The sequence below is a fragment of the Pristiophorus japonicus genome, chromosome 2 (assembly GCF_044704955.1).
Source record: "Pristiophorus japonicus isolate sPriJap1 chromosome 2, sPriJap1.hap1, whole genome shotgun sequence".
Lineage (NCBI taxonomy): Eukaryota > Metazoa > Chordata > Chondrichthyes > Pristiophoridae > Pristiophorus > Pristiophorus japonicus.
The window spans coordinates 17213679-17240528 of NC_091978.1; the positions used below are offsets into that span (position 1 = coordinate 17213679).

The 26850-nt window shown below is 44.8% G+C and overlaps 2 protein-coding genes across 4 annotated transcripts in view; one reads left to right on the top strand and one right to left on the bottom strand.

The window, feature by feature from the left end:
- LOC139236054 (dedicator of cytokinesis protein 2-like) overlaps nucleotides 1-26850 on the bottom strand; it is a 1544097-nt gene that overhangs the window by 866423 nt on the left and 650824 nt on the right. The window lies entirely within an intron of this gene.
- LOC139236091 (INSYN2B protein-like) overlaps nucleotides 1-26850 on the top strand; it is a 103801-nt gene that overhangs the window by 62774 nt on the left and 14177 nt on the right. The gene's annotated exons all lie outside the window — the stretch shown is intronic.

The following is a 26850-nucleotide window of genomic DNA, read 5'->3' on the forward strand; positions in this document are numbered from 1 at the left end:
GGGGAGAGAATTGGCAAATCTTTAGGATCGCCCACTGGGCCACCAGGGAGGGTTTTGGCCGGGCCAGCAGCTTGGCACCCAAAAGGGGCGCAATAGTCCAGCCGACATGGAAGTCGGCTTGCAAAAAAGAAAAATGGCGGCGTCGGCGGCATTGGGCCCTTGCCGCTAATGGCCATTGTGCATCCAGGGCTGACAGAGGGAATGAAAGGTGCAGTGGCCTCCCCGGGCGGGGGGGGGCAGGCATTAGATTTTTCGGCCTGACTATCAACGGAGGTGGGGGGTCCCGGCAGTGAGCGCACTGGTGACGCGCTTATGGCCGCTTGGCAGCGGCGGGGCGAAAGTGGGGACCACCAGAACCCCACCCCCCACTGAATTTGGCTGGTGGCGGCCATACGGCCAGAAATCGGTGGCCATTGGATTCCGCATTCCGGCGGTAACAGGCCGTATCCAGACCCTGAATTTCGGCCTTGTGATATTAATTATGTTGAGTCATCAGAACATAAGAAGTAGGAGCAGGAGTCAGCCATTTGGCCCCTCAATAAGATCATGACTAATCTCCACTTTCCTGCACTATCCCTATATCCCCAATTCCTTTAATATCCAAAAATCTATCCATCCCTGTCTTTACCAAGTACCTTTACATCCATAGTTTTGGATCAACTTACTTGGAAAGTTTCTGCTATTTCACTGTCCAACGGAGAGCAACACTCACAGGGAGTGGGGGGCTGTGGGGTGGGGGGGGTTCGTAGTTAAATAATGGGGTAAAAATATTGCCATCCTATGTTCAACTCACTCTCCCTGTGAGTGTGAGGCCCCAGCGGGAGCACAGGGCTGAGGAATCACCTCGAATACATATATTTTTGTAAATTATATTTCATAAGAACATAAGAACATAAGAATTAGGAACAGGAGTAGGCCATCTAGCCCCTCGAGCCTGCTCCGGCTGATCAGCTCCACTTACCCGCCCTCTCCCCGTAACCCTTAATTCCCTTATTGGTTAAAAATCTATCTATCTGTGACTTGAATACATTCAATGAGCTAGCCTCAACTGCTTCCTTAGGCAGGTTCTTTGTTTCTTGCGTTCAGTTTCAAAGAAATACAACTAATATAGCCAATGTTGACCATGCAATGGTATCATTAACTATACCTCCCTTTTCTTGCTCATCCTTCCCCTTTTTCTGCTGAGTGATGAAATCTGAATTACTGCTTCATGAAAGCTTAACAGCCCCGTATAAATTGTGCCAGTTTCGGCTGTTTGAATTCATCAGAATTACAAAGTGCTGCATTACACACTGCTGGAAACCCTCCAGAGGACAGTTTGCAATCCTTTCACACAATCCCAAGCTTTTTAACTCTCTTCTAACTCAATCCTTGCACCAAGTGTTGCTTTGCCTTCGGCTTCCTCGCCGCTGAGTTCTGCCGATGCTTTGCTGCAGAAAGCCGGGGACCTCTGCCACCTAGAAGGTCGAGGACACCAGGTGAATGGGAACACCACCACCTCCCAAGTTCCCCTTCCAAGTCACACAGAACCCTGAGATATACCGGCCGTTCCTTCATTGTCGCTAGGTCAAAATCCTGCAAGTCCATATCTAACCGCACTGAGGGAGAGCCTACATATAAGAACCTAGGAACATAAGAAGTAGGAGCAGGAGTAGGCCATTCAGTATTCTAGCCTGCTTCGCCATTCTGTGAGATCATGACTGATCTTCGACCTCAACTCCACTTTCCTGCACTATCCACATAGCCCTTGAGTCCCTTAATATCCAAAAATCTATCGATCTCTGTCTTGAATATGCTCAACGACTGAGCCTCCATTGTCCTCTGGGGCAGAGAATTCCAAAGATTCACAACCCTCTGAGTGAAAAAATTCCTCCTCATCTCTGCCTTAAATGGCCGATCCCTTATCCTGAGACTGTGCCCTCTAGTTCTAGACACTCCAGCCAGGGGGAAACAACCTCTCAGCATCTACCCTGTCAATCCCCTTCAGAATCTTGTATGTTTCTGTGAGATCACCTCTCATTCTTCTAAATTCCAGAGAGTACAGGCCCATTCTACACAATCTCTCATCATAGGACAGACCTGTTCACCACACAGACTGCAGCAGTTCAAGAAGGTGGCTCACCACCACCTTCTCAAGGTCAACTAGGGATGGCCAATAAATGCCAGCCTTGCCAGCAACGCCCATATCACCAGAATGCAATAAATTGACACTCTGCTGAAATGGCCACATTTAACCTCAGTCCAGTCAAAATGTCGACCTGACATTTCACATGCTGTGTGAAAGTCCCCATTGACCCGACAACCCAGGAACCGTCAATGCTCAACCCTATGGTTAGTGATCCTTACTTATCCTCCTCCGCCATTCAATGAGATCATGGCTGATCTTCGAACTCTGTCTTGAATATGCTCGACGACTAGATATTCATCCAATCCCTTTTTTACAGGTGACTATCAATAAAGCATTAATTCCTGCTGGTGATAGCCTCAGAGTATATGGTGTGCAGGAAGAAAGAGAGGGATTCAATCGAAAAATCAATTCCTCTTTTAAAACATTGGCAGAGTTTTATTGTAACCTCGGGTTAGGAATAGGGTTGACTCACGGTAGGAAATATGACTTTGTATATCGAGTGGTTAACATATTGATGGGACGTTTTTATTTCTTCCCGAAATGTAGGTGTCAGTGGCAGAGCCACATTTATTGCCCGTCTCGAGATGGTCCTGAGGAAGTGATTTTCTTACAACTGATCGACTATACAATGTGGATTAGAACATAAGAACATAAGAAATAGCAGGAGTAGGCCATACAGCCTCTCGTGCCTGCTCCGTCATTCAATAAGATCATGGCTAATCATCAAACTCAACTCCACTTTCCCGCCCAATCTCCATTTCCCTTGATTCCCCTAGACTCCAAAAATCTAGATATCTTAGCCTTGAATATATTCAGAGACTCAGCATCCACAGCCCTCTGGGGCAGAGTATTCCAAAGATTCACAACCTTTTGAGTGAAAAAAATCCTCCTCATCCATGTCTTAAATGGCCTACCCCTTATCCTGAGACTGTGCCCCCTAGTTCTAGACACTCCAGCCAGGGGGAAGCAACCTCTCAGCATCTACCCTATCAATCCCCTTCAGAATCTTGTATGTTTCTCTGTGATCACCTCTCATTTTTCTAAACTCCAGAGAGTATAGGTCCATTCTACACAATCTCTTATCATCAGACAGCCCTCTTAACCCAGGAATCAATCTAGTGAACCTTTGTTGCACCGCCTCCAAAGCAAGTATATCTATCCTTCCTTAGATAAGACCAAACTGTGCACAGTACTCCAAGTTGCAGCAAGACTTCCTTGCTCTTATACTCCAACCCCCTTACAATAAAGGACAACATGCCATTTGCCTTCCTTATTGCTTGCTGTACCTGCATGCTCACTTTCTGTGTTTCTCGCACAAGGACACCCAAATCTCTGTGATTTAGAAGAACATTTAAAAGTTTCTCACCATTTAAAAAATATTCTACTTTTCTATTTATCCTACCAAAGTGAATAAGCTCACATTTCCCTACATTATACTCCATCTGCCACCTTACTGACCACTCACTTAGTCTATCTATATCCCTCTGCAGACGCTTTGTGTTCCCCTCACAGCTTACTGTCCCACCTAGCTTTGCATCATCAGTAAACTTGGATACATTCGGTACCTTCATCTAGGTCATTAATATAGATTGTTAATAGCTGAGGCCCCAGCACTGATCCCTGCGGCAACCCACTAGTTACAGCGTGCCAACCTGAAAAAGACCTGTTTATCCTTACTGTTTTCTATCCGTTAACCAATCCTCTATCCATGCTAATACATTACCTCCAATCCCATGATCCCTTATCTTCTGTAATAACCTTTTATGTGGCACCTTTCCGAATGCCTTTTGGAAATCGAAATATACTACATCCACTGGTTCCCCTCTATCTACCCTGCTAGTTACATCCTCAAAAAATTCTAATAGATTTGTCAAGCATGATTTTCCTTTCATAAAACCATGTTGACTCTACCTATGATTTTCTAAATGGCCTAATATTGCTTCCTTAACAATGAATTCCAGCATTTTTCCGACGACTGATGTCAAGATAACTGATCTGTCGTTCCCTGTTTTCTTTCTTCCTCCTTTCTTCAATAGAGATGATTAGAGTCATATGTAGGCCAGACCAGGTAGGGGTGGCAGGTTCCCTTCCCTGAAGGACATTACTGAAGCAGTTGAATTCTTATGATAATCCGATAGTTTTTATGAACATTTTCTTTCTTGGTGCCAGTCCACAAACGCGAAGTTAAGTTCCATCAGGTTCTGTTTGTAAATTATAAAGAAAGACTTGAATTTCTATAATGCCTTTCATGATGTCAAGATGTTTCAAAGTGTTTTACAGCCAATGAAGCACTTTTGAAGTGCAGTCACTGTTGTAATGTGGGAAATGTGGCAGTCAATTGCGCACAGCAAGCTCCCACAAACAGCAGTGTGATATTCTGCTTTTTTTAGTGATATTAATTGAGGGATAAATATTGGCCAGGGCACCAGGGATAACTCCCATGCTCTTCTTAGAAATAGTGCCATGTCCAACTGAGAAAGCAGACGGGGCCTCACTTTACCTTTTAACTGAAAGACAGCACCTCCGACTGTGCAGTGCTCCCTCAGCACTGCACTGGATTGTCAGCCTAGATTATTGGGCTCAAGTCTCTGTTTTATTTCACAAACTCGTTCTGCTTGGTGGTAACGAAGCACGATTTGTGGACAATCTGTAGGGACTACAAACCAGGGTGTTAACTAGTTGTAGGCTCGTTTATTTCATTCGTTTTAATTCAAATGTATTGCACAGATAGGAGAGCGGGAGGGATGTGTCCGATCTGCCTGTTGTGGTGCATTGCTTTAATCGTCAGTGCCAACCGTGTTTCATTACCACTGAGCAGAATGAGTTTGTGAAATAAACAGACATGTTTTACCCACTTGTAGTTTTATCATGTTTTAATCCAACTGGAATCCATCCATCCATTTCTCTCTCTTTCTCACTCTCTCTTTTTATGTATGAATCCTACGTGGTCGATTCTTTTTTTTTTATTTGTTTAAAAACGGATATTGATGATTCGGCACATCTTGTGGTTGAGAGGACAAAGTTGGCTGAAGTATTGCAAGCTCTCTGAACTAATATTATACGAATGGTGGTAGATTAGGAAAACGGGAGGTGCAACGAGACCTGGGTGTCATGGTTCATCAGTCATTAAAAGTTGGCATGCAGGTACAGCAGGCGGTGAAGAAGGCAAATGGCATGTTGGCCTTCATAGCTAGGTGATTTGAGTATAGGAGCAGGGAGGTCTTACTGCAGTTGTACAGGGCCTTGGTGAGGCCTCACCTGGAATATTGTGTCCAGTTTTGGTCTCCTAATCTGAGGAAGGATATTCTTGCTATTGAGGGAGTGCAGCGAAGGTTCACCAGACTGATTCCCGGGATGGCTGGACTGACATATGAGGAGAGACTGGATCAACTGGGCCTTTATACACTGGAGTTTAGAAGGATGAGAGGGGATCTCATAGAAACGTATAAGATTCTGACGGGACGGGACAGGTTAGATGTGGGAAGAATGTTCCCGATGTTGGGGAAGTCCAGAACCAGGGGACACAGTCTTAGGATAAGGGGTAAGCCATTTAGGACTGAGATGAGGAGAAACTTCTTCACTCAGAGAGTTGTGAACCTGTGGAATTCCCTGCCGCAGAGAGTTGTTGAGGCCAGTTCATTGGATATATTCAAGAGGGAGTTAGATATGGCCCTTACGGCTAAAGGGATCAAGGGGTATGGAGAGAAAGCGGGAAAGAGGTACTGAGGTGAATGATCAGCCATGATCATATTGAATGGTGGTGCAGGCTCGAAGAGTCGAATAGCCTACTCTTGCACCTATTTTCTATGTTTCTAATACTTAAAACAATGAAGATCGCTCATCTAAAACAAACTCTCGCGATCAGACATTGAACCTTACATCAGCTGGGAGGATTTATACTCCGCTATAAACACTGCTGATCTTTCTCGGCTGATCTGTAGCACACTTCACTGATGTTCCCCACAGGTACACGTTGACCCTGCTGCTCCAAGAGTTGATGTTTCCACCCAAAATTAACCATTACATTAAAAACTTATTGGGTACCGCTGACAACGCTAGGGTCGGCATGACCTCCCGTTGTCTGGCAAATCCTCTTTTCCAGCACAGGCCAGGCCCCGAGAGTGCCAGATAAGAGAGGTTCAATCTGTATTTATATAGCGCTTTTAACGTAGTGAAACGTCCCAAGGTGCTTCACAGAGTATTACGAGCCCCTTCATTATCATATATGTTTCAATAAGATCACCTCTCATTCTTCTGAATTCCAATGTGTATAGGCCCAACCGACTCAAGCTATCTTCATGTCAACCCCCTCATCCCCGGAATCAACCTAGTGAACCTTCTCTGAACTGCCTCCAATGCAAGTATATCCTTCTTTAAATACAGAGACCAAAACTGTACGCAGTACTCTAGGTGTGGCCTCACCAATACCCTGTACAGTTGTAGCAGGACTTCTCTGCTTTTATACTCTATCCCCCTTACAATAAAGGCCAACATTCCATTTGCCTTCCTGATCACTTGCTGTATGTGCAGATTAACTTCTTGTGTTTCATGCACAAGGACCTCCAAGATCCCTCTGTACTGCAGCACTTCCTTTAAATTATAATTTGCCTTTCTATTTTTTCTGCCAAAGTAGATAACCTCACATTTTCCCACATTATACTCCATCTGCCAAATTTTTGCCCACTCACTTAGCCTGTCTATATCCCTTTGCAGATTGTTTGTGTTCTCCTCACAACTATCTAGTATAACCTTTCTATTTACAACTGTAATATTTGGCCCAAGTTTCCACCGACCCTTAGAACGGCACACCTTCATGAGGTGCGCCGATTTTCTGGAACAAAAAGCGTGCCTAATCCTTACCATTTCTTTCTTCATGCTCATCAAGCCTCCTTTGGACTCGGCAGAGCACAGGAGAACCAGCAGGGGACGGAGCCAGGTTCCGCCGCTGAAAACAGTGCCAGGATCTCTGCACATGCGCGCTAGAGTGCGCACGCATGTGTAGTAGCTCCTCGCCCCCAGATTCTGTGTGCTTGTGCTGCAAGCTGTGTGGGAGGGGCCCGAAGCACATCACCCTTAGCCCTGGTCAAATGGGCTCCCTGTCGTGACCTGCAAGGTCCGTCATTGGAGACAGGAGATCCCGGGAACAGAAAGCCAAACAAGAAAGGGAGAAAGAGCTGGCAAAAGTGTGACCATCAAGAAGGAAGATGACTGAGGCCATCGAGTGTTCCTTGGGACTGTCTCAGAGATGTTCGGGGGGCGCGGGGGTAGCAGGAAAGCAAAGAGATTGAGGGCAAGACGTGAGTAGGATGGGACCTGGGCAGGCTTGTATGTTTAACGAAGCCCCCCTCCTCTCCCCCCTTCTCCTCTCTATTTCGTCCCTCCTCTCTACCCCATCCTCTCCCCCCTCTCCTTCCCCCTCCTCTCTCCTCTCTGCTCTCTCCCCCCTCCTCGTCCCCCCCTCCTCCTCTCCTCCCCCCTCTTCCTCCCCTCCCCTCTCCTCCGCCTCCCCCCTTCCCCCTCATTGGCGGCCCGCTGCCTTCCCTTCACATAAAGGGATGACTTCTAATTTTTGTTTGTTATTAATTGATTGCTTTTTACTTTGGTCTTGGTGCTTTAGGTGCAGGGTTCCTTCTATTTTTTATTCATTCATGAATTGCTTATTACTTTTTGTGCTTTGTTTAGTGCTTTCTAAGTCTTGGTGCTTTCCTTGTATTTTTTATTTGTTATTGAATGCTTATTTTTGTGCTTTTTTAGTGCTCGGTGCTTTAAATGTACTTATGCTTCTTTAATGTTGTTGTGAAGGTGTTTAGTGCTTTGGAAAATCCTCTAACTTCCCTTCCCTCCACCCATCTCTGGCTACCTGCGCCTGATTTCTAAAGTGTCCGCAAGGTTTCTCTGAGCGTACAAAAGTGGACACATACGCTGGCCTAAGTCAGTTTGTAGTAACTATTGGCTGTCTAAACTTGCTTAAATGGCCAAAACAGGCGTAAGTGGCTGGAAACGCCCCCTTTTTAAAAAAAAACTGAACTAAAACGAAATTTAACTAACTCACTGAAACTGGGAGCAAACTAAATGTGAGAATTGCGATTTTTAAGATACTCCAAAAAAAAATAGTTGCTCCAAAAAAATAGGAGCAACTCCTGGGGAAACTTGGCCATGATCCTTAATCAATACTGCCACGTCCCTCCTCTTTTGCCTTCTCTCTCATTCCTGAATACTTGGTAACCAGGAATAAGAAGAAACCACTGGCCTTGTGTGAGCCATGTCTCTGTATGTGCAGGCATCCAGTGACCTTGGACGTCCCCAGGGACCCATCCATGCAGATTCCCTCGGGTCCTCCCATTGCGGTTCGTAAAGCGATGCTATTGAAGGAGCTGTGCTGAGCAGAGCCCTGGCAGCGCTATCTCTGACGTGAGCATGATTGATATTTATACCGGGGTGGGTTTACAAATTGGGAAAGTTTTCCATTCTGCATTATGAACACTCCATGCTGCAATGTGTAGCTAAAAAAAAAAATCAATAGATCTTCTGCCCGATGGATTTTTTTCTTCTTTCACATGTCACAGTGGAGTGTAGGCAGTGAGTCTGCACACCACAGAGTGCTACACTTGCTGTGATTTGTATTCCTAGGAGTGAGGCTGGCTGTGAGATAGACCACTACTGCTCAATTCCCCAGTGACTTACACGCTCGCACCAGCCTGCCTCGTGAGAGGAATCCAAATCTGTTTGAGTGCTCTGCCACAAAGTAATTTGTTAATTCCATCGACATAGTTTGCTTCATTTCGATTTTTAAGCAAAACATTTTGTTTTAAATCATTCTGCGTTAATAATAAGGGTGGGAAGGAAATTGCTCATCCTCCCAATCCTCACTTGGTGCATGTGTTGCCCAGTGTGGTACTGAGACAGGACATTCCCAGAGTGGATCCTTTGTCTATGAAGAAGGAAAGGGAGGAAGGAAGGGAAGGGAGGGAGGAAGGGAGGGAGGAACAGAGGCAGAGAGGAAGGAAGGAAAGAAGTAAGGAAGGAAGGAAGGAAGGATGGAAGGAGTGTAGCACAGCAAGCTCCCACAAATAGAAATGTGATAATAACCAGATAATATGTTTTTGTTATGGTGATTGAGGGATAAAAATATTGGCCAGGACATGTATTAAAGCGCTTTACAGCCAATGAAGTACTTTTGGAGTGTCGTCATTGTTGTACTGATTAAGTGATCACTGCCAGGATTGTGTAAGGTTCCTGAATGCCGAAGTTAAGAAGACATTTTGAAGCAATGAGGTATGTGGAAACTGCTCTGCTAAATTACACCAGGAACACTGATCCCACCAATCGACAGAGGTGCAGGCATCCACTCCATTTATTCTGGCTTGCATTTATATAGAACCTTTCACAATCACAAAACGTCCCAAAGCGCTACGCAGCCAATGAAGTACTTCCGAAGCGGTCACTGTTGTAATGTAGGAAACGCAGCAGACAATTTGTGCACAGCAAGCTCCCACAAGCAGCAGTCAAATAAATGACCAGATAATCTGCTTTTTAGTGATGTGAGTTGAGGAATAAATATTGGCCAGGACATTTCCCCTGCTCTTAGTAGAGCCTGGGGATCTTTTACATGCAGCTGAGAGAGAAAAAGAGGGCCTTGATTTAATGCCTCATCTGAAAGACGGCACTCCCTCCACGCTGCACTGCAATGTCAGCCAAGATTTTTCTGCTCGAGTCTCTGGAGTGGAGCTTGAACTCACAACCTTCTGGCCCAGGCGGTGAAAGCGTTACCCAGTGAGCTGTGGTCCACACCTTAGCTTTGTGACTCAACCTGCCCTGTGCAATTTATTTTACCATCTCACTCCTCTGTATGGAGTTTCGCTTGCCCCAGGGGTAGGTGAGCATCCAGAAAAACAAAGCCATAAATCACGACTGAGAGGACAACTGCAATATGTACATAGGAGAGCTATAGGGGAAAGAGCAGGGGAGTGGGACTAATTGGATAGCTCTTTCAAAGAAAGACCTGCATTTATATCGCGCCTTTCAAAGTGCTGTATAGTACTTTTTGAAGTGTTGAAGTGTAGTCACTGTTGTAATGTAGGGAATGTGGCAGCCAATTTGCTCACAGCAAACTCCCATAAACAGCAATGTGATAATGACCAGATAATCTGTTTTTTAATGATGTTGATTGAGCGATAAATATTGGCCAGGACCCCCAGGGTAACTCCCCTGTTCTTCTTCGAAATAGTACCGTGGGATCTTTTATATCCACCTGAGAGAGCAGACGGGGCCTCGGTTTATTGTCTCATCGGAAAGGCGGTACCTCCGACTGTGAAGCGCTCCCTCAGCACTGCACTGGAGTGTCAGCGTAGAATTTTGTGCTCATGTGTCTGGAGTGGGACTTGAACCCACAACCCTTCTGACTCAGAGGCGAGAGTGCTCCCCACAGTGGGCACAGGCCCGATGGGACGAGCGCCCTCCTTCCGTGCTGTAAGAATAATATGATTGCAACAAGGTTAAGCAGTTTTGCTTGTGGTATCCGTGTTGGGTTATGAAGAGCAGGGTTGCTTCCGCAGCCACAGCCTCAAGGTATATTACAGAACCGCTTCCTCAAGATTAATAGGGAAGCTCAGGCCGCAGTGAAGACCTGGAGCCTTGTGCACAGTGCAGTCGATTCAGCAAGCTGATACCAAGGATGGGAAACTATAATTATGAGGAGAGGCTTGAGATACTGGGACCATCCACAGAAAGAGTGCATCACAATGGGAGGAAGATACTGAGTATCTGTTGTGTAGAAGGAATGGCAAAGAAGATAAATGTAATTTAGTGGTATTAATAAAGTTATTGAAGTAGTGTTTTTTCTGTTGTAATAATCGGTGTTATTTTCAGCATATTTTCAGGATCTGATAACCAAAGGACCCACGGAGAAAGGAGTTTGCTGGAACCTGTCACAAAACTGTAGTTTAATAGTCACACCCTGTACTCAGCCAGTGGGATTAGGCTGGATAGCCTCTTGTCGGCCTGCGCGGACTCAATGGGCCGAAATGGCCTCCTTCCGTGCTGTAAACTTTTATGATGCTACGCGGTTGTGGGCGATGCCGAAAACGTTGGCGTTTATTGCCCATTCCCTAAATTGCCCTCAAGAAGGTGGTGGCAAATACAACCGAGTAGCTTGCTTGGCCATTTCAGAGGGCAGTTAAGAGGCAACCATATTGCTGTGGGTCTGGAGTCACATATAGGACAGCAGATTTCCTTCCCTAAAGGACATTAGTGAACCAGTTGGGTTTTTATGACAATCTGAAGTTTCATGGTCACCATTACTGATACTGATAATGTATTTAATTAACTGAATTTAATTTGGGCATATACTCATTGAAGTTCAGAAGACTTAGAGGTGAGCTAATTGAAACGTATAAGATTTTGAGGGGGCTTGACAGGGTAGATGCAGAGAGGATGTTTCCCCTCTGGGGGAATCTAGAACTAGGGGGAATAGTTTCAGAGTAAGGGGAGATTCAACATCGTCTTCTGTGCGCCAGTGCAGCCTTCAGCCATCTGAGGAAAAGAATGTGTGAAGACCAGGCCCTCAAATCTACCACCAAGCTGTAGTAATAGCCGCCCTCCTATATGAAGCTGAGGCATGGACGATGTATAGAAGGCACCTCAAGTCGCTGGAGAAATATCACCAACGATATCGCTGCAAGATCCTGCAAATCCCCTGGGAGGACAGGCATACCAACATCAGCGTCCTCGTCCAGGCTAACATTCCCAGTATTGACGCACTGACCACACTCGATCAGCTTCGCTGGGCAGGCCACAAAGTTCACATGCCAGATACGAGACTCCCTAAGCAAATGCTTTATGAGAAGCTCCTTCATGGTAAATGAGCCAAAGGAGGACAGCGGAAATGTTACAAGGGCACCCTCAAAGCCTCCCTTGTAAAGTGTGACATCACCACTGGCAGCTGGGAGACCCTGGCCGAAGACCACCCGAGGTGGAGAAAGTGCATCCGGGAGGGCGTTGAGCTCTTCGAGTCTCAACGCAAAGAGCGTGAAGAGGCCAGGCACAGGCAGCAGAAGGAGCGCGCGGCAAACCAGTCCCACCCACCCCTTCCCTCAACGAATGTCTGTCCCACCTGTAACAGGGTCTGTGGCTCTCGTATCGGACTGTTCAGCCATCAGTGAACTCACTTTGGGAGTGGAAGCAAGTCTTCCTCGATTCCGAGGGACTGCCTATGATGAGGGGTCGCCATTTAAAACTGAGGTAAGGAGGAATTTCCACTCTCAGAGGGCCATGAATCTTTGGAATTATCTACCTCATAGAGCTGTGGAGGCCGGGTCATTGGCTCTATTTAAGGTTTTTGAAAGATAAGGGAGTGAAGGGTTATGGGGAGCAGAGTTGAGGCCAGGATCTTATTGAATGGCAGCGTAGGCTCGTGGGGCCAAATGGCCTATTCCTGCTCCTATTTTTTATGTAAATTTCCCGGCTGTCTCCCGATGACTAGTTCAGTAACATAACCACTATGCTTCCATAGAGACTGGTTGTTTTCTCCATTTCTGATGGGACAATAGCGCACATGTCTGATCCTTGAGTTGCCATCAACCTCGGGCAAACACTGCCCACTCGGACCGGGTTCATTTACTTTAATTCGTGTTTTAGAATCTCTGAACGAGAGCTTTTGCTGCCCGTAGGGACAGGGGACAAGGTCAACGCATTGGCCCCGTGTCGGTAAAGTGTAATCCCTGAACCCGTGCGCCTTCACGGTTCCCAATCGAAGCCATTCAGCAAAACCTGTTCCACTCTCCTTGACATCTTTTGCCTTGCTTGACAGTCCAAAGTCATAAAGATGGAAACATTGTGCCCGATAATGGGGACAAGCCATTGTGCACGTTGTTGAAGCATCAATCAGCCTCTCTGGCTCCTTTCACAGCAATGAAAGAATGAGCCATCCACAAGGAAAATAAGCATGCAGGAGATGTAAGTTGTTCCCAGGTCATTGCACAAAGGCAACTGCTTAACCATTTCAGCCACAGCTCCAGGACCCATCAAACCTTTATCCTTAGCATCGATCTCCCATTATCCCAATCTGCCTGAGAAGCAACATAGATAACCTTGAAGCAGAGAAGGTTATTGATGATGATGATGATGATGATTGGGAGACTGAATAGAGGTGTGAAAATCAGCCGCGAGTTAGATTTCCATTTAATGTTTAATCACATTGTTTCCAATGGCTGAAGGGTCGATAACAAGGGAGCACAGATTTAAGGTGATTAGCAAAAGAACCAGAGGTGACATGAGGAAAAACATTTGCACGCAATGAGTGGTTCAGGTTTGGACTGCATGGCCTAATAGGGTGGTGGATATCGATTCAAGAGTAGCCTACGAAATGGAATTGGATAAATACTTGAAGGAGAAAAGACTGCAGGGATATGGGGCAAGAGCAGGGTGAGTGGGACGAACTGTATTGCTCATCGAAAGAGCCGGTGCGGACTCGATGGGATGAATGTGTTGTATTATTCTACGACTCTATGTGTTTCAAAAATATGAGGCGTTTTGATAGAGTAAATAAGGAGAAACTGTTTCCACTGGCAGGAGGGTCAGTAACCAGAGGACGCAAAAAAATTGGCAAAAAAAAAAATAGGGTGGGGAGATGACGAAATAATTTTACGCACTGAGGTGTAATGATTTGGAATGTACTGCCTGGAAGCAGATTCAATAGTAACTTTTAAAAAGGAATGGATATATAACTGAAAAGGAACATTTTACAAGGCTATGGGGAACGAGAAGGTGAGTAGGACTAATTGTATACTTCTTTCAAAGAGCCAGCATAGGCACAATGGACCGAATGGCCTCTTTGGTTTTTAAAAATTCATTCACAGTATATGGGCATCGCTAACAAGGCCCGCATTTATTGCCCATTCCTAATTCTCCTTGAGTGGCCTGCTAGGCCATTTCAGGAGGCGGTTAAGAGTCAACCACAATGCTGTGGGTTTGGAGTTACATATAGGCCAGACTGGGTAAGGACTGCAGATATCCTTTCTAACAATTTCATGGTTATCATTAGCTTTTAATTCCATATTTATTGAACTGAATTTAAATTCCCCAGCTGCTGTGGTGGGATTTGAACTCACATCTCTTGGATTATTAGTCCAGATCTCTGGATTACTAGCTCAGTAACATAACCACTATGTGCTGTAAGATTCAATATGAACTCCATTCAGCCCAGTGAAGCTCATGTCTCTTGGGTCGCTGACACTGCACTGTAGCCTTGGCACTGACTCTCAGGCTGTGGTGTCAAACAGGAGTCACAGTGAAACGTAATGTGGTCTCAAGCAGGAGCCACCTGTCCCACAAAGTGAAACGTAATGCCACTGTCTGCAAGACGGAATCTTACTCCACTTTGCTGCAAAGTCAGATTTTGCCCTGACTCCGGATTCACGCCGCAACATCTCAGTTACAACCCACATCCTCCCAAGAGCACAGCTGTTGTGTCAATCTCTAAATGCTCCTAGTTTAGCGTCCAGAAAGCATTTGTAATGTTCTCGATGTTTCCAATTCCACTCTCCACTTGTGGGTTGAAATCAATGCTGTGTGATATTAATAACGAACAGGATAACATACTTGTATGAAATTTCTTTGTCCACGACTTTAATGAAGTGCAGCTCATTTAAAATAAATGGCCTTCCTTAAAAAAGCAGTCGAAGGATTTGCACATGATTGTGTTTTTTTAATTAATATGACACCTCCTCCACTCCTTCAGCAAGACAGTTCTTCTTGATATCAGTTTTAAATTTCTAGCTTTTCAGCTATTTCTGTCCATGTTCCTATTTTTGTGGTTGAAGGAAAACCCTGGGTTAACCTTACACATACCGGATTATATTTGACACAACACGATAAGGTTCCCCCTTAAACACCCTCTCAATTTGAGCACATAATCTACACTGACACTCCCAGTGCAGTACCAAGGGAAGTGCTGCACTGTCAGAGATGCCATCTTCTGGATGAGACGTTAAACCGAGGTCCCGTCTGCTCTCCCAGGCGGCCACTATTTCGAAGAAGGAGAGTTCTCACGGTGTCCTGGTCTCAACCAACCATTCGCTTTGCTGTTTGTGAAACATTGTGGTGCGCAAATCGACTGCCACCTGTGTCTCCATGTCAAACGCTATTCACTGGTTACAAAATACTTTGGAACATCCTGAGGATGTGATAAGATGCTCTATCATAGAATCATAGAGGTTTACAGCACAGAAGGAGACCATGCGGCCCATCGTGTCCGCGCCGGCCGAAAAAGAGCTATCCAGCCTAATCCCACTTTCCAGGTCTTGGTCCGTAGCCCTGTAGATTGCAGCACATCCAAGTACTTTATAAATATGATGAAGGTTTCTGCCTCGACCATCCTTTCAGGCAGTGAGTTCCAGACCCCCACCAAGGGCTACGGAGGACAGAGTAGGGGAGTGGGGAAAATTGGATAGGGTAAAAAAGGTTCTCCTCAACTCCCCTCTAATCCTTCCACCAATTACTTTCAATCTATGAATACAACTTTTTTTTTGTTTTTATATTGTATAACCTGAACTTCCCTCATAATTATGCAAGTGTCGAGTAGGTTCTCAGGTGAAACTCTAAAGCCGTTTGGAACATCCTGAAGTTGTGAAAGGCACTATATAAATAGAAACATAGAAACATAGAAAATAGGTGCAGGAGTAGGCCATTTGGCCCTTCTAGCCTTCAATGAGTTCATGGCTGAACATGCAACTTCAGTACCCCATTCCTGCTTTCTCGCCATAACCCTTGATCCCCCTAGTAGTAAGGACTACATCTAACTTTTTTTGAATATATTTAGTGAATTGGCCTCAACAACTTTCTGTGGTAGAGAATTCCACAGGTTCACCACTCTCTGGGTGAAGAAATTCCTCCTCATCTCGGTCCTAAATGGCTTACCCCTTATCCTTAGACTGTGTCCCCTGGTTCTGGACTTCCCCAACATTGGGAACATTCTTCCTGCATCTAACCTGTCTAAACCCGTCAGAATTTTAAACGTTTCTATGAGGTCCCCTCTCATTCTTCTGAACTCCAGTGAATACAAGCCCAGTTGATCCAGTCTTTCTTGATAGGTCAGTCCCGCCATCCTGGGAATCAGTCTGGTGAACCTTCGCTGCACTCCCTCAATAGCAAGAATGTCCTTCCTCAGGTTAGGTGACCAAAACTGTACACAATACTCCAGGTGTGGCCTCACCAAGGCCCTGTACAACTGTAGCGACACCTCCCTGCCCCTGTACTCAAATCCCCTCGCTATGAAGGCCAACATGCCATTTGCTTTCTTAACCGCCTGCTGTACCTGCATGCCAACCTTCAATGACTGATGTACCATGACACCCAGGTCTCTTGGCACCTCCCCTTTTCCTAATCTGTCACCATTCAGATAATAGTCTGTCTCTTTGTTTTTACCACCAAAGTGGATAACCTCACATTTATCCACATTATACTTCATCTGCCATGCATTTGCCCACTCACCTAACCTATCCAAGTCGCTCTGCAGCCTCATAGCATCCTCCTCGCAGCTCACACTGCCACCCAACTTAGTGTCATCCGCAAATTTGGAGATACTACATTTAATCCCCTCGTCTAAATCATTAATGTACAGTCTAAACAGCTGGGGCCCCAGCACAGAAACTTGCGGTACCCCACTAGTCATTGCCTGCCATTCTGAAAAGTCCCCATTTACTCCTACTCTTTGCTTCCTGTCTGACAACCAGTTCTCAATCCATGTCAGCACACTACTCCCAATCCCATGTGCTTTAACTTTGCACATTAATCTCTTGTGTGGGACCTTGTCGAAAGCCTTCTGAAAGTCCAAATATACCACATCAAATGGTTCTCCCTTGTCCACTCTACTGGAAACATCCTCAAAAAATTCCAGAAGATTTTCCAAGCATGATTTTCCTTTCACAAATCCATGCTGACTTGGACCTATCATATCACTTCTTTCCAAATGCACTGCTATGACATCCTTAATAATTGATTCCATCATTTTACCCACTACCGATGTCAGACTGACCGGTCTATAATTCCCTGTTATCTCTCTCCCTCCTTTTTTAAAAAGTGGGGTTACATTGGCTACCCTCCACTCGATAGGAACTGATCCCGAGTCAATGGAATGTTGGAAAATGACTGTCAATGCATCCACTATTTTCAAGGCCACCTCCTTAAGTACTCTGGGATGCAGTCCATCAGGCCCTGAGGATTTATCGGCCTTCAATCCCATCAATTTCCCCAACACAATTTCCCGACTAATAAGGATTTCCCTCAGTTCCTCCTTCTTACTAGACCCTCTGACCCCTTTTATATCCAGAAGGTTGTTTGTGTCCTCCTTAGTGAATACCGAACCAAAGTACTTGTTCAATTGGTCCGCCATTTCTTTGTTCCCCGTTATGACTTCCCCTGATTCTGACTGCAGGGGACCTACGTTTGTCTTTACTAACCTTTTTCTCTTTACATATCTATAGAAACTTTTGCAATCCGTCTTAATGTTCCCTGCAAGCTTCTTCTCGTACTCCATTTTCCCTGCCCTAATCAAACCCTTTGTCCTCCTCTGCTGAGTTCTAAATTTCTCCCAGTCCCCGGGTTCGCTGCTAATTCTGGCCAATTTGTATGCCACTTCCTTGGCTTTAATACGATCCCTGATTTCTCTTGATAGCCACGGTTGAGCCACCTTCCCTTTTTTATTTTTACGCCAGACAGGAATGTACAATTGTTGTAGTTCATCCATGCGGTCTCTAAATGTCTGCCGTTGCCCATCCACAGTCAACCTCTTCAGTATCATTCGCCAATCTATCCTAGCCAATTCACGCCTCATACCTTCAAAGTTACCCTTCTTTAAGTTCTGGACCATGGTCTCTGAATTAACTGTTTCATTCTCCATCCTAATGCAGAATTCCACCATATTATGGTCACTCTTCCCCAAGGGGCCACGCACAACGAGATTGCTAATTAATCCTCTCTCATTACACAACACCCAGTCTAAGATGGCCTCCCCCCTAGTTGGTTCCTCGACATATTGGTCTAAAAAACCATCCCTTATGCACTCCAGGAAATCCTCCTCCACCGTATTGCTTCCAGTTTGGTTAGCCCAATCTATGTGCATATTAAAGTCACCCATTATAACTGCTGCACCTTTATTGCACGCACCCTTAATTTCATGTTTGATGCCCTCCCCAACATCACTACTACTGTTTGGAGGTCTGTACACAACTCCCACTAACGTTTTTTGCCCTTTGGTGTTCTGCAGCTCTACCCATATAGATTCCACATCATCCAAGCTAATGTCCTTCCGAACTATTGCCTTAATTTCTTCCTTAACCAGCAATGCTACCCCACCTCCTTTTCCTTTTATTCTATCTTTCCTGAATGTTGAATACCCCTGGATGTTGAATTCCCAGCCCTGATCATCCTGGAGCCACGTCTCCATAATTCCAATCACATCATATTTGTTAACATCTATTTGCACAGGTAATTCATCCACCTTATTGCGGATACTCCTTGCATTAAGACACAAAGCCTTCAGGCTTGTTTTTTTAACACTCTTTGTCCTTTTAGAATTTTGCTGTACAATGGCCCTTTTTGTTCTTTGCCTTGGGTTTCTCTGCCCTCCACTTTTCCTCATCTCCTTTCTGTCTTTTGCTTTTGCCTCCTTTTTGGTTCCCTCTGTCTTCCTGCATTGGTTCCCATCCCCCTGCCATATTAGTTTAACTCCTCCCCAACAACACTAGCAAACACTCCCCCTAGGAAATTGGTTCCGGTCCTGCCCAGGTGCAGACCGTCCGGTTTGTACTGGTCCCACCTCCCCCAGAACCGGTTCCAATGCCCCAGGAATTTGAATCCCTCCCTGCTGCACCACTGCTCAAGCCACGTATTCATCTGAGCTATCCTGCGATTCCTACTCTGACTAGCACGTGGCACTGGTAGCAATCCTGAGATGCAAGACTTTCTTTCTTGAGGGGGTAATTGTGTAGTGATCAGGAGCATCAACATCTGACTAACAATTCCCTTTCCTAGGAGAGACTGTTGAAACACAACCGGGATCAGCAAACTCATTGCAGACCAGGGATGAGAAAATAAAAACATAAGAATTTGGAACAGGAGTAGGCCATCTAGCCCCTCGAGCCTGCTCCGCCATTCAACAAGATCATGGCTGATCTGGCCGTGGACTCAGCTCCACTTACCCGCCCGCTCCCCGTAACCCTTAATTCCCCTATTGGTTAAGAATCTATCTATCTGTGACTTGAATACATTCAATGAGCTAGCCTCAACTGCTTCCTTGGGCAGAGAATTCCACAGATTCACAACCCTTTTGGAGAAGAAATTCCTTCTCAACTCGGTTTTAAATTGGCTCCCCCGTATTTTGAGGCTGTGCCCCCTAGTTCTAGTCTCCCCGACCAGTGGAAACAACCTCACTGCCTCTATCTTGTCTATCCCTTTCATTATTTTAAATGTTTCTATAAGATCACCCCTCATCCTTCTGAACTCCAACGAGTAAAGACCCAGTCTGCTCAATCTATCATCATAAGGTAACCCCCTCATCTCCGGAATCAGCCTAGTGAATCGTCTCTGTACCCCCTCCAAAGCTAGTATATCCTTCCTTAAGTAAGGTGACCAAAACTGCAAGCAGTACTCCAGGTGCGGCCACACCAATACCCTGTTCAGTTACAGCAGGACCTCCCTGCTTTTGTACTCCATCCCTCTCGCAATGAAGGCAAACATTCCATTCGCCTTCCTGATCTGCCAAACCTTAGCCCATTCGCTTAACTTATCTAAATCTCTTTGTAGCCTCTGTGTCCTCTACACAACCCGCTTTCCCACTAATCTTTGTGTCATCTGCAAATTTTGTTGCACGACACTCTGTCCCCTTTTCCAGGTCATCTATGTATATTGTAAACAGTTGTGGTCCCAGCACCGATCCCTGTGGCACACCACTAACCACCGATTTCCAACCCGAAAAGGACCCATTTATCCCGACTCTCTGCTTTCTGTTAGCCAGCCAATTCTCTATCCATGCTAATACATTTCCTCTGACTCCGCGTACCTTTATCTTCTGCAGTAACCTTTTGTGTGGCACCTTATCGAATGCCTTTTGGAAATCTAAATACACCACATCCATCGGTACACCTCTATCCACCATGCTCGTTATATCCTCAAAGAATTCCAGTAAATTAGTTAAACATGACAAAGCTATACCGCACTGGACAGAAGGCTTTGATAGATGAATGAATTAAAGAAAGAAAAATAGGCTTGCATTTCATAACTACCAGGCATCTCAAAGCATTTTACAGCCAATTAAGTACTTTTGGAGTGTAGTCACTGTTGTCATGTAAGAAACACAGCAGCCAAGTTGCGCACAGCAAGCTCCCACAAGCAATGTGATAATGACCAGATAATCTGTTTTTTGTTATTTTGATTGAGGAATAAATATTGGCCAGGACACCTCCCCTGCCCTTCTTCGAAACAGTGCCGTGAGATCTTTTACATCCACCCGAGAGAGAAGACAGGGCCACGGTTTAACATCTCATCTGAAAGACGGCACATCCGACAGTGTAGCACTCCCTCAGCACTGCACTGGGAGTGTCAGCCAAGATTTTATTGTTCAGGTCCCTGGAATGGGATTTAAACCCACAACCTTCTGACTCAGAGGCGAGTGTGCTGCCCACTGAGCCACAGCTGACACACTGAGGGAGTTGAAGGACACAGACAGCATGAAAATACAATGGCCCATCTGGAACTGAGATCTGCAAAGTAGGTTTCAGAGTAAACTTACCTTAGAATCAGAGAAAGTTTAATAGAGGAGCCATGTCATGTCATGTCATAGGCGGTCCCTCGAATGAGGATGACTTGCTTCCACAAGAGTTCACAGATGTTTCAATGAAGGACCCGATGTTCCAGTCCTGAACTCCAAATGAAGCGGTGGAAAATGCCTTTGCGTGGATTTTTTTTAAACGTGTGGTGACCGTTGCACATCAGCCACCACATGGGCTTGACAGAGCTAGGTCTTTATCCAGTGGCAAGGGTTAACCAGGACGACTGGAGACCTACTCTGCTGCACGGACCTAGTGCGCACACATACCGCAGTGTGGGTAGGCCCATGCTGCCCCTGGGCCCTCGGCTCTTCTGGGCCCCGTACCCTCATTCGCCACACCTCCACAATGATGTTCAAGGGCCCGGCAAGGTACCACAAACAGCAGTGAGATAAATAAACAAATAACCTGTTTTGCTGGTTGATTAATGATAAATATTAGCCATGACAGCAGGAGAACAATCCCACTCATCTCAATGGTGCCAATAGATGTCCACCTCAGGAGGCTTATCCAAAAGTAGAAATTTGAGCATAACTTTCTATTATTTCATAAATTGGATTATAGCACAATAACATTTCAGAGAGGCGAAAGTAACACCAGTTTGCAAATATTTACCGTAAAACCTTTAAATGTACACAAATATGCAATAATAAAGTGGGTGATTGGATAGCACAGTGGGTTACGTAAAATTGCAACAGTTACTTAGGTTACCTGTCCGTGCTGCTGTTTATCCACTACACAAGCAGTAGTCGCAATCAAAAGTCCCTGCTCTGCGCCCATATACTTTATTCCTCTGTCCTGCAATCACTTATCTAACATGCTCTTCAATGTTGACGTACTCTCTGGAGGAGCAGAGGGACCTTGGAGTACATGTCCACAGATCCCTGAAGTTCGCAGGCCAGGTATATAAGGTGATTAAGAAGGCACAGGTGATAATTTGCTTTATTAGCCGAGGTATAGACTATAGGAGCAGGGAGGTTATGCTTAAACTGTATAAAACATTAGTTAGGCCACAGCTGGAGTACTGCGTGCAGTTCTGGTCACGACATTACAGGAAAGATGTGATTGCACTAGAGAGGGTACAGTGGAGATTTAGGAGGATGTTGCCTGGACTGGAGAATTTTAGCTATGAGGAAAGATTGGATAGGCTGGGGTTGTTTTCTTTGGAACAGAGGAGGTGAGAGGAGACCTTATTGAGGTGTATAAAATTATGAGGAGCCTAGATAGAGTGGCTAGGAAGGGCCTATTCCCTTTAGCAGAGGGTTTAATAACCAGGAGGCATAGATTTAAAGTAATTAGTTGAAGGATTAGAGGGAAGTTGAGGAGAAATGTATTCACCCAGAGGGTGACGGGGGTTTGGAACGCACTGCCTGAAAGAATGGTAGAGGCAGAAACCCTTGTCGCATTTAAAAAGTACTTGGATGTGCATTTGAATCACCTTTCTGGGCTCCTGTGATGCATTTTATATCCTAATATCCCTTGCATAAAAAAAATATTCCAAGCCTCCCCCTTTATATTTTGAATTAGGATTCTGCTGTTAGCAACCTACAGATCAATAAAAATAATCTGTCATTATGTACCCTCTAAACCCCTTTCAAAATGACACATTGGATTAAGTGATTCTTTTATTTTTAACCTCATTCATCACTAATTAGATATGCAATTGGTGGCACTAATAAGTTGGCAGAGACAGAAAATCTTCTTGACAAAATTAGCTGCTTACGGCTTTTTTCGGTTACATTGAGACTCATCGAATTTAAGAAGGAACCTTGAAACAAAAGCAGAAAAGGAAAGCTTAACTGCAGCTCTTTTCAAAGAGGAGAACAGATTCCAAGCCATCTCGTAAAGATTAAATTTGATACGAGCAGCCCAGGCAAACGGTCATATATTCAACCAGCATTGTAACCCATGTATAATCTGACCTGTGAGAACACTCGGTGGTGAACTTGTGGGAGACACTCCTAACCTCGACCTTCAGATATAAAAGGGGAAGCTCCACCCACTTCCATCACTTGAGTGCTATGGAATAAAGGACAGGTCACAGACTAACCTTCTCTCAAGCATGGGCCTCGTGTGCATTTATACTGTATAGTAAGGACAAACCAAACCAAACACAAAAAGAAGGCAGTCTCTATCTGCTTTTCCATTTTGCAAAGAGTATATTGAAATCAAAGAAAAAAGATTGCTACTTTATTCAATTCCGAACTCATCTGAAGAGGAAAAGCACCTTTTACAGAAAAGGCTGTGAACCTGGCAGGGAGCTTTTATCACCAATCAAGACGATGACACTTTATGTCTCATTTTCCTTGTGCGCTTTTTTGCTCTATACTTGACTATTCCAACGCACTCCTGGCTGCTCTCCCACATTCCACCCTACGTAAACTTGAGGTGATCCAAAACTCGGCTGCCCATGTCCTAACTTGCACCAAGTCCCACTCACCCATCACCCCTGTGCTCGCTGACTTACAATGGCTTCCGGTTAAGCAACGCCTCCACTTCAAAATTCTCATCCTTATTTTCAAATCCCTCCATGGCCTCTCCTCTCGCTATCTCTGTAATTTCCTCCAGCCCCACAAACCCCTCAAGATGTCTGCGCTCCTCTAATTCTGCCCACTTGAGCATCCCTGATTATAATCGCTCAACCATTGGTGGCCGTGCCTTCTGTTGCCTAGGCTCCAAGCTCTGGAACTCCCTGCCTAAACCTCTCCGCCTCTCTACCTCTCTTTCCTCCTTCAAGACGCTCCTTAAAACCTACCTCTTTGACCAAGCTTTTGATCACCTGCGCTAATTTCTATTTTTTTTAAATCTCGTAACACTCCTGTGAAGCGCCTTGGGACGTTTCACTACGTTAAAGGCGCTATATAAATACAAGTTGTTGTTGTTGTTGTTCTAATCATGGCTCATGGGGGTCGATTTTAACCCTCGTCACTCAGTAGAAACCTGCCAGGTGGTCAGTTCAATTCGCCCCAGCTCTTACCTGCCCGAAGGCCGCCATGATCGCAACATCTGCAATTTTAACCTGCTCTCCGGAGTGGGCAGCAAAGACAAGCAGGCGAAGCTAACAGCGTCCTTCTTCACATCTGTGGCCCGATGACATAATCGACTGTAATTTTAACACAAGCCTGAGTCGGGAATGCACCTGGAGTTAAAATGGTGGCCTGCAGTGGGGTGCAATTTTACATTGAGGGGATGTGGGGGGGTTCTGTGTGCCTTTAAGACCTCAAAAGAAAGAAAGGCTTGCCTTTATACAGCGCCTTTCATGACACACCGAATGTCCCAAAGCGCTTTACAGCCAATGAAGCACTTTTGAAGTGTAGTCACTGTTGTAATGTGGGAAACGCGGCAGCCAAATTGCACACAACAAGCTCCCAAAAAGTGCATTGCGATAATGATCAGATCATTTGTTTTAGTGATGTTGATTGAGGGATAAATATTGGCCAGGACAGGATAACTCCCCTGCCCTTCTTCAAAGTAGTGCCATAGGATTTTTTATGTCCACCTGAGAGGGCAGATGGGGCCTCGGTTTAAAGTCTCATCTGAAAGACGGCACCTTCAACAGTGCAGCGCTCCCTCAGTAGTACACTGGAGTGTCAGCCTAGATTTTTTTTTGGTGCTCAAGTTCCTGGAGTGGGGCTATGAACCCACAACCTTCTGACTCAGAGGCAAGGGTGCTCGCAACTGAGCCGCAGATGACACAAAGAGCAATTGTTGTTAAGTAAACAGAAACGTGGGTCAATCAGAGCTTAATTATTCAGTGAGGTAATTCAGAATTTAATTGCTTTTCTGGACAAAAGTCAAAACCCGGGCTAAAATGCTTGGGTGTCTGTCTTTTCATCAGCGTGAATGCTAAGAAGAAGTTCTGGCTCCTGTGTCGATAATTCAGAATTTATTTGTGATTCAGGCCATCGTCCGGAACCAAAGGCAAAATCTCTAGCTGTCAGTCTTTCCTTTATCTGTGATGGTTCATGTTATCTTTCGAATTGTAAGGTTGCGGAAAATCTAGATCTGGTACTAGTTACATTTTTTTTCACCTATGGGCAAGTTTCTCTCCATATTCCAAGACTCTCGCTTTCTTCTTCTTTTCTCCTTTCAAAGGCTGTGAAAGAAATCTGCATAGCCGCCAATCAGCCACGAGAAATTTGCTTGGACTAATTTTGCTTATAATTAAATGTGACTGAAGTGGTATGGCAGACAAGAGAAAGTGTGGCAGCCAAAATCTGATGGGCAAAAACATACATGCACTGATGTGCTTTTTCATTCTTAAATTAAAGTTACAGATATATATTTTATTTGGAAACTCAAATCATTGGCGGTTGAAATCAGGACTGTTTCCTTAATAAAAAAATACCTTGGAAAGTCTCACAGAGATCAGAGACAGTCTGCTGACATTAATTGACTTGCTATTGGGAAGTTAGGGAGAATGCTTTTAATAATGAGGCTTACGGTAATGAGAACTAGTGTGGTGTACTTTCCAATATAAATGTTAAATACTTTGCAATAAGAGGAGAATGTGCAGTGTATTTTCAATATAAATGATAAGTGTGTATATATATTTTTATAAATTAGGAATTTTTCAACACGCTTTAGGATTCATTTTTCACGAGGTTATAATTTGATATTATATTTTAAGGAGCCTGGCATTTTCAATTTGGGAATATCATTTCTACCTGTGCCTGCTTCTCATAAGAGGAGAATTTGAATTAATTTGAGTTCTGTATTTCAAGTTTAGTCACTGACTAAATTGGTCACCTCCAAAAGCTGAAAGAATTTGCACCAATCCTGCGATGATGAAACTGAGGGGGGTCAATTTTAACCTAACTCGTCAAGCAGGAACTTCACAGGATCGGGTGGAACTCTGGAGATTTTGCCTTTGGTTCTGACGTAGACACCTTAGCATTTCAGCCCGGGTTTTGACTTCATCCAGAAAAACAATTAAATTCTGACTGACCTCAGTGAATAATTAAGCTCTGATTGACCCCCGTCTATCTCTGTTTACTTAACAACACAATTGTGCTTTGAGCTCTTAAATGCACACAGATTCACCCACCCCGCCCAATTCTACTCTCTGATGACTTCAATGGGGAGTAAAATCGAGCAGGGTGCAAAAACCATGTTGCACCCGATTCTCAGTTTCCCGATGGATGGGTTAGATTAAAATTAGAAAAGAGAAGGCAGACGGCTGATAAAGGTCTTTAAGATGATGACAGCGTTCGTTAGGGTAGATGTAGGGAAAATGTTTCCACTTGTGGGGAGACCAAAACTAGGGTTCATAAATACAAGACAGTCACTAATAAATCTAATAGGGATTTTGTTTTAATTTATTCAAGCTTAGGATGTGGGCATCGCTGGCAAGTCTGGCATTTATTGGCCCTCCTTAATTGCACTTGAGAAGGTGAGGGTGAGCTGTCTTTATGAACCGCTGCAGTCCGTGTGGTGAAGGTACTCCCACAGTGCTGACTTTGTTGCAGTGGTTTGGTACAACTGAGTTGCTTGCTAGGCCATTTCTGAGGGCAGTTAAGGGTCAACCACATTGCTGTGGGTCTGGAGTCACATATAGGCCAGACCAGGTAAGGATGGCAGATTTTCTTCCCTAAAGGACATTAGTGAATCAGATGGGGTTTCCCAACAATTCGGCAGCTTCATGGTCATTATTACTGATCTAAACTTTTTAATTCCAGATTTATTTAATCAACTGAATTTAAATTCCCCAGCTGCCGTGGTGAGATTCTGAACTCACGTGTCCAATTACTAGTCCAGTAACATAACCACTATGCTACTGTGCCTCTCATGAGAATTCATGACAAACTTCTTTATTCAGAGAGTGTTGAGAACTCTCTACCAAAGAGAGACGGTTGAGGCGATTAACACAGATGTATTTAATGGGAAGCTAGACAAGCACAG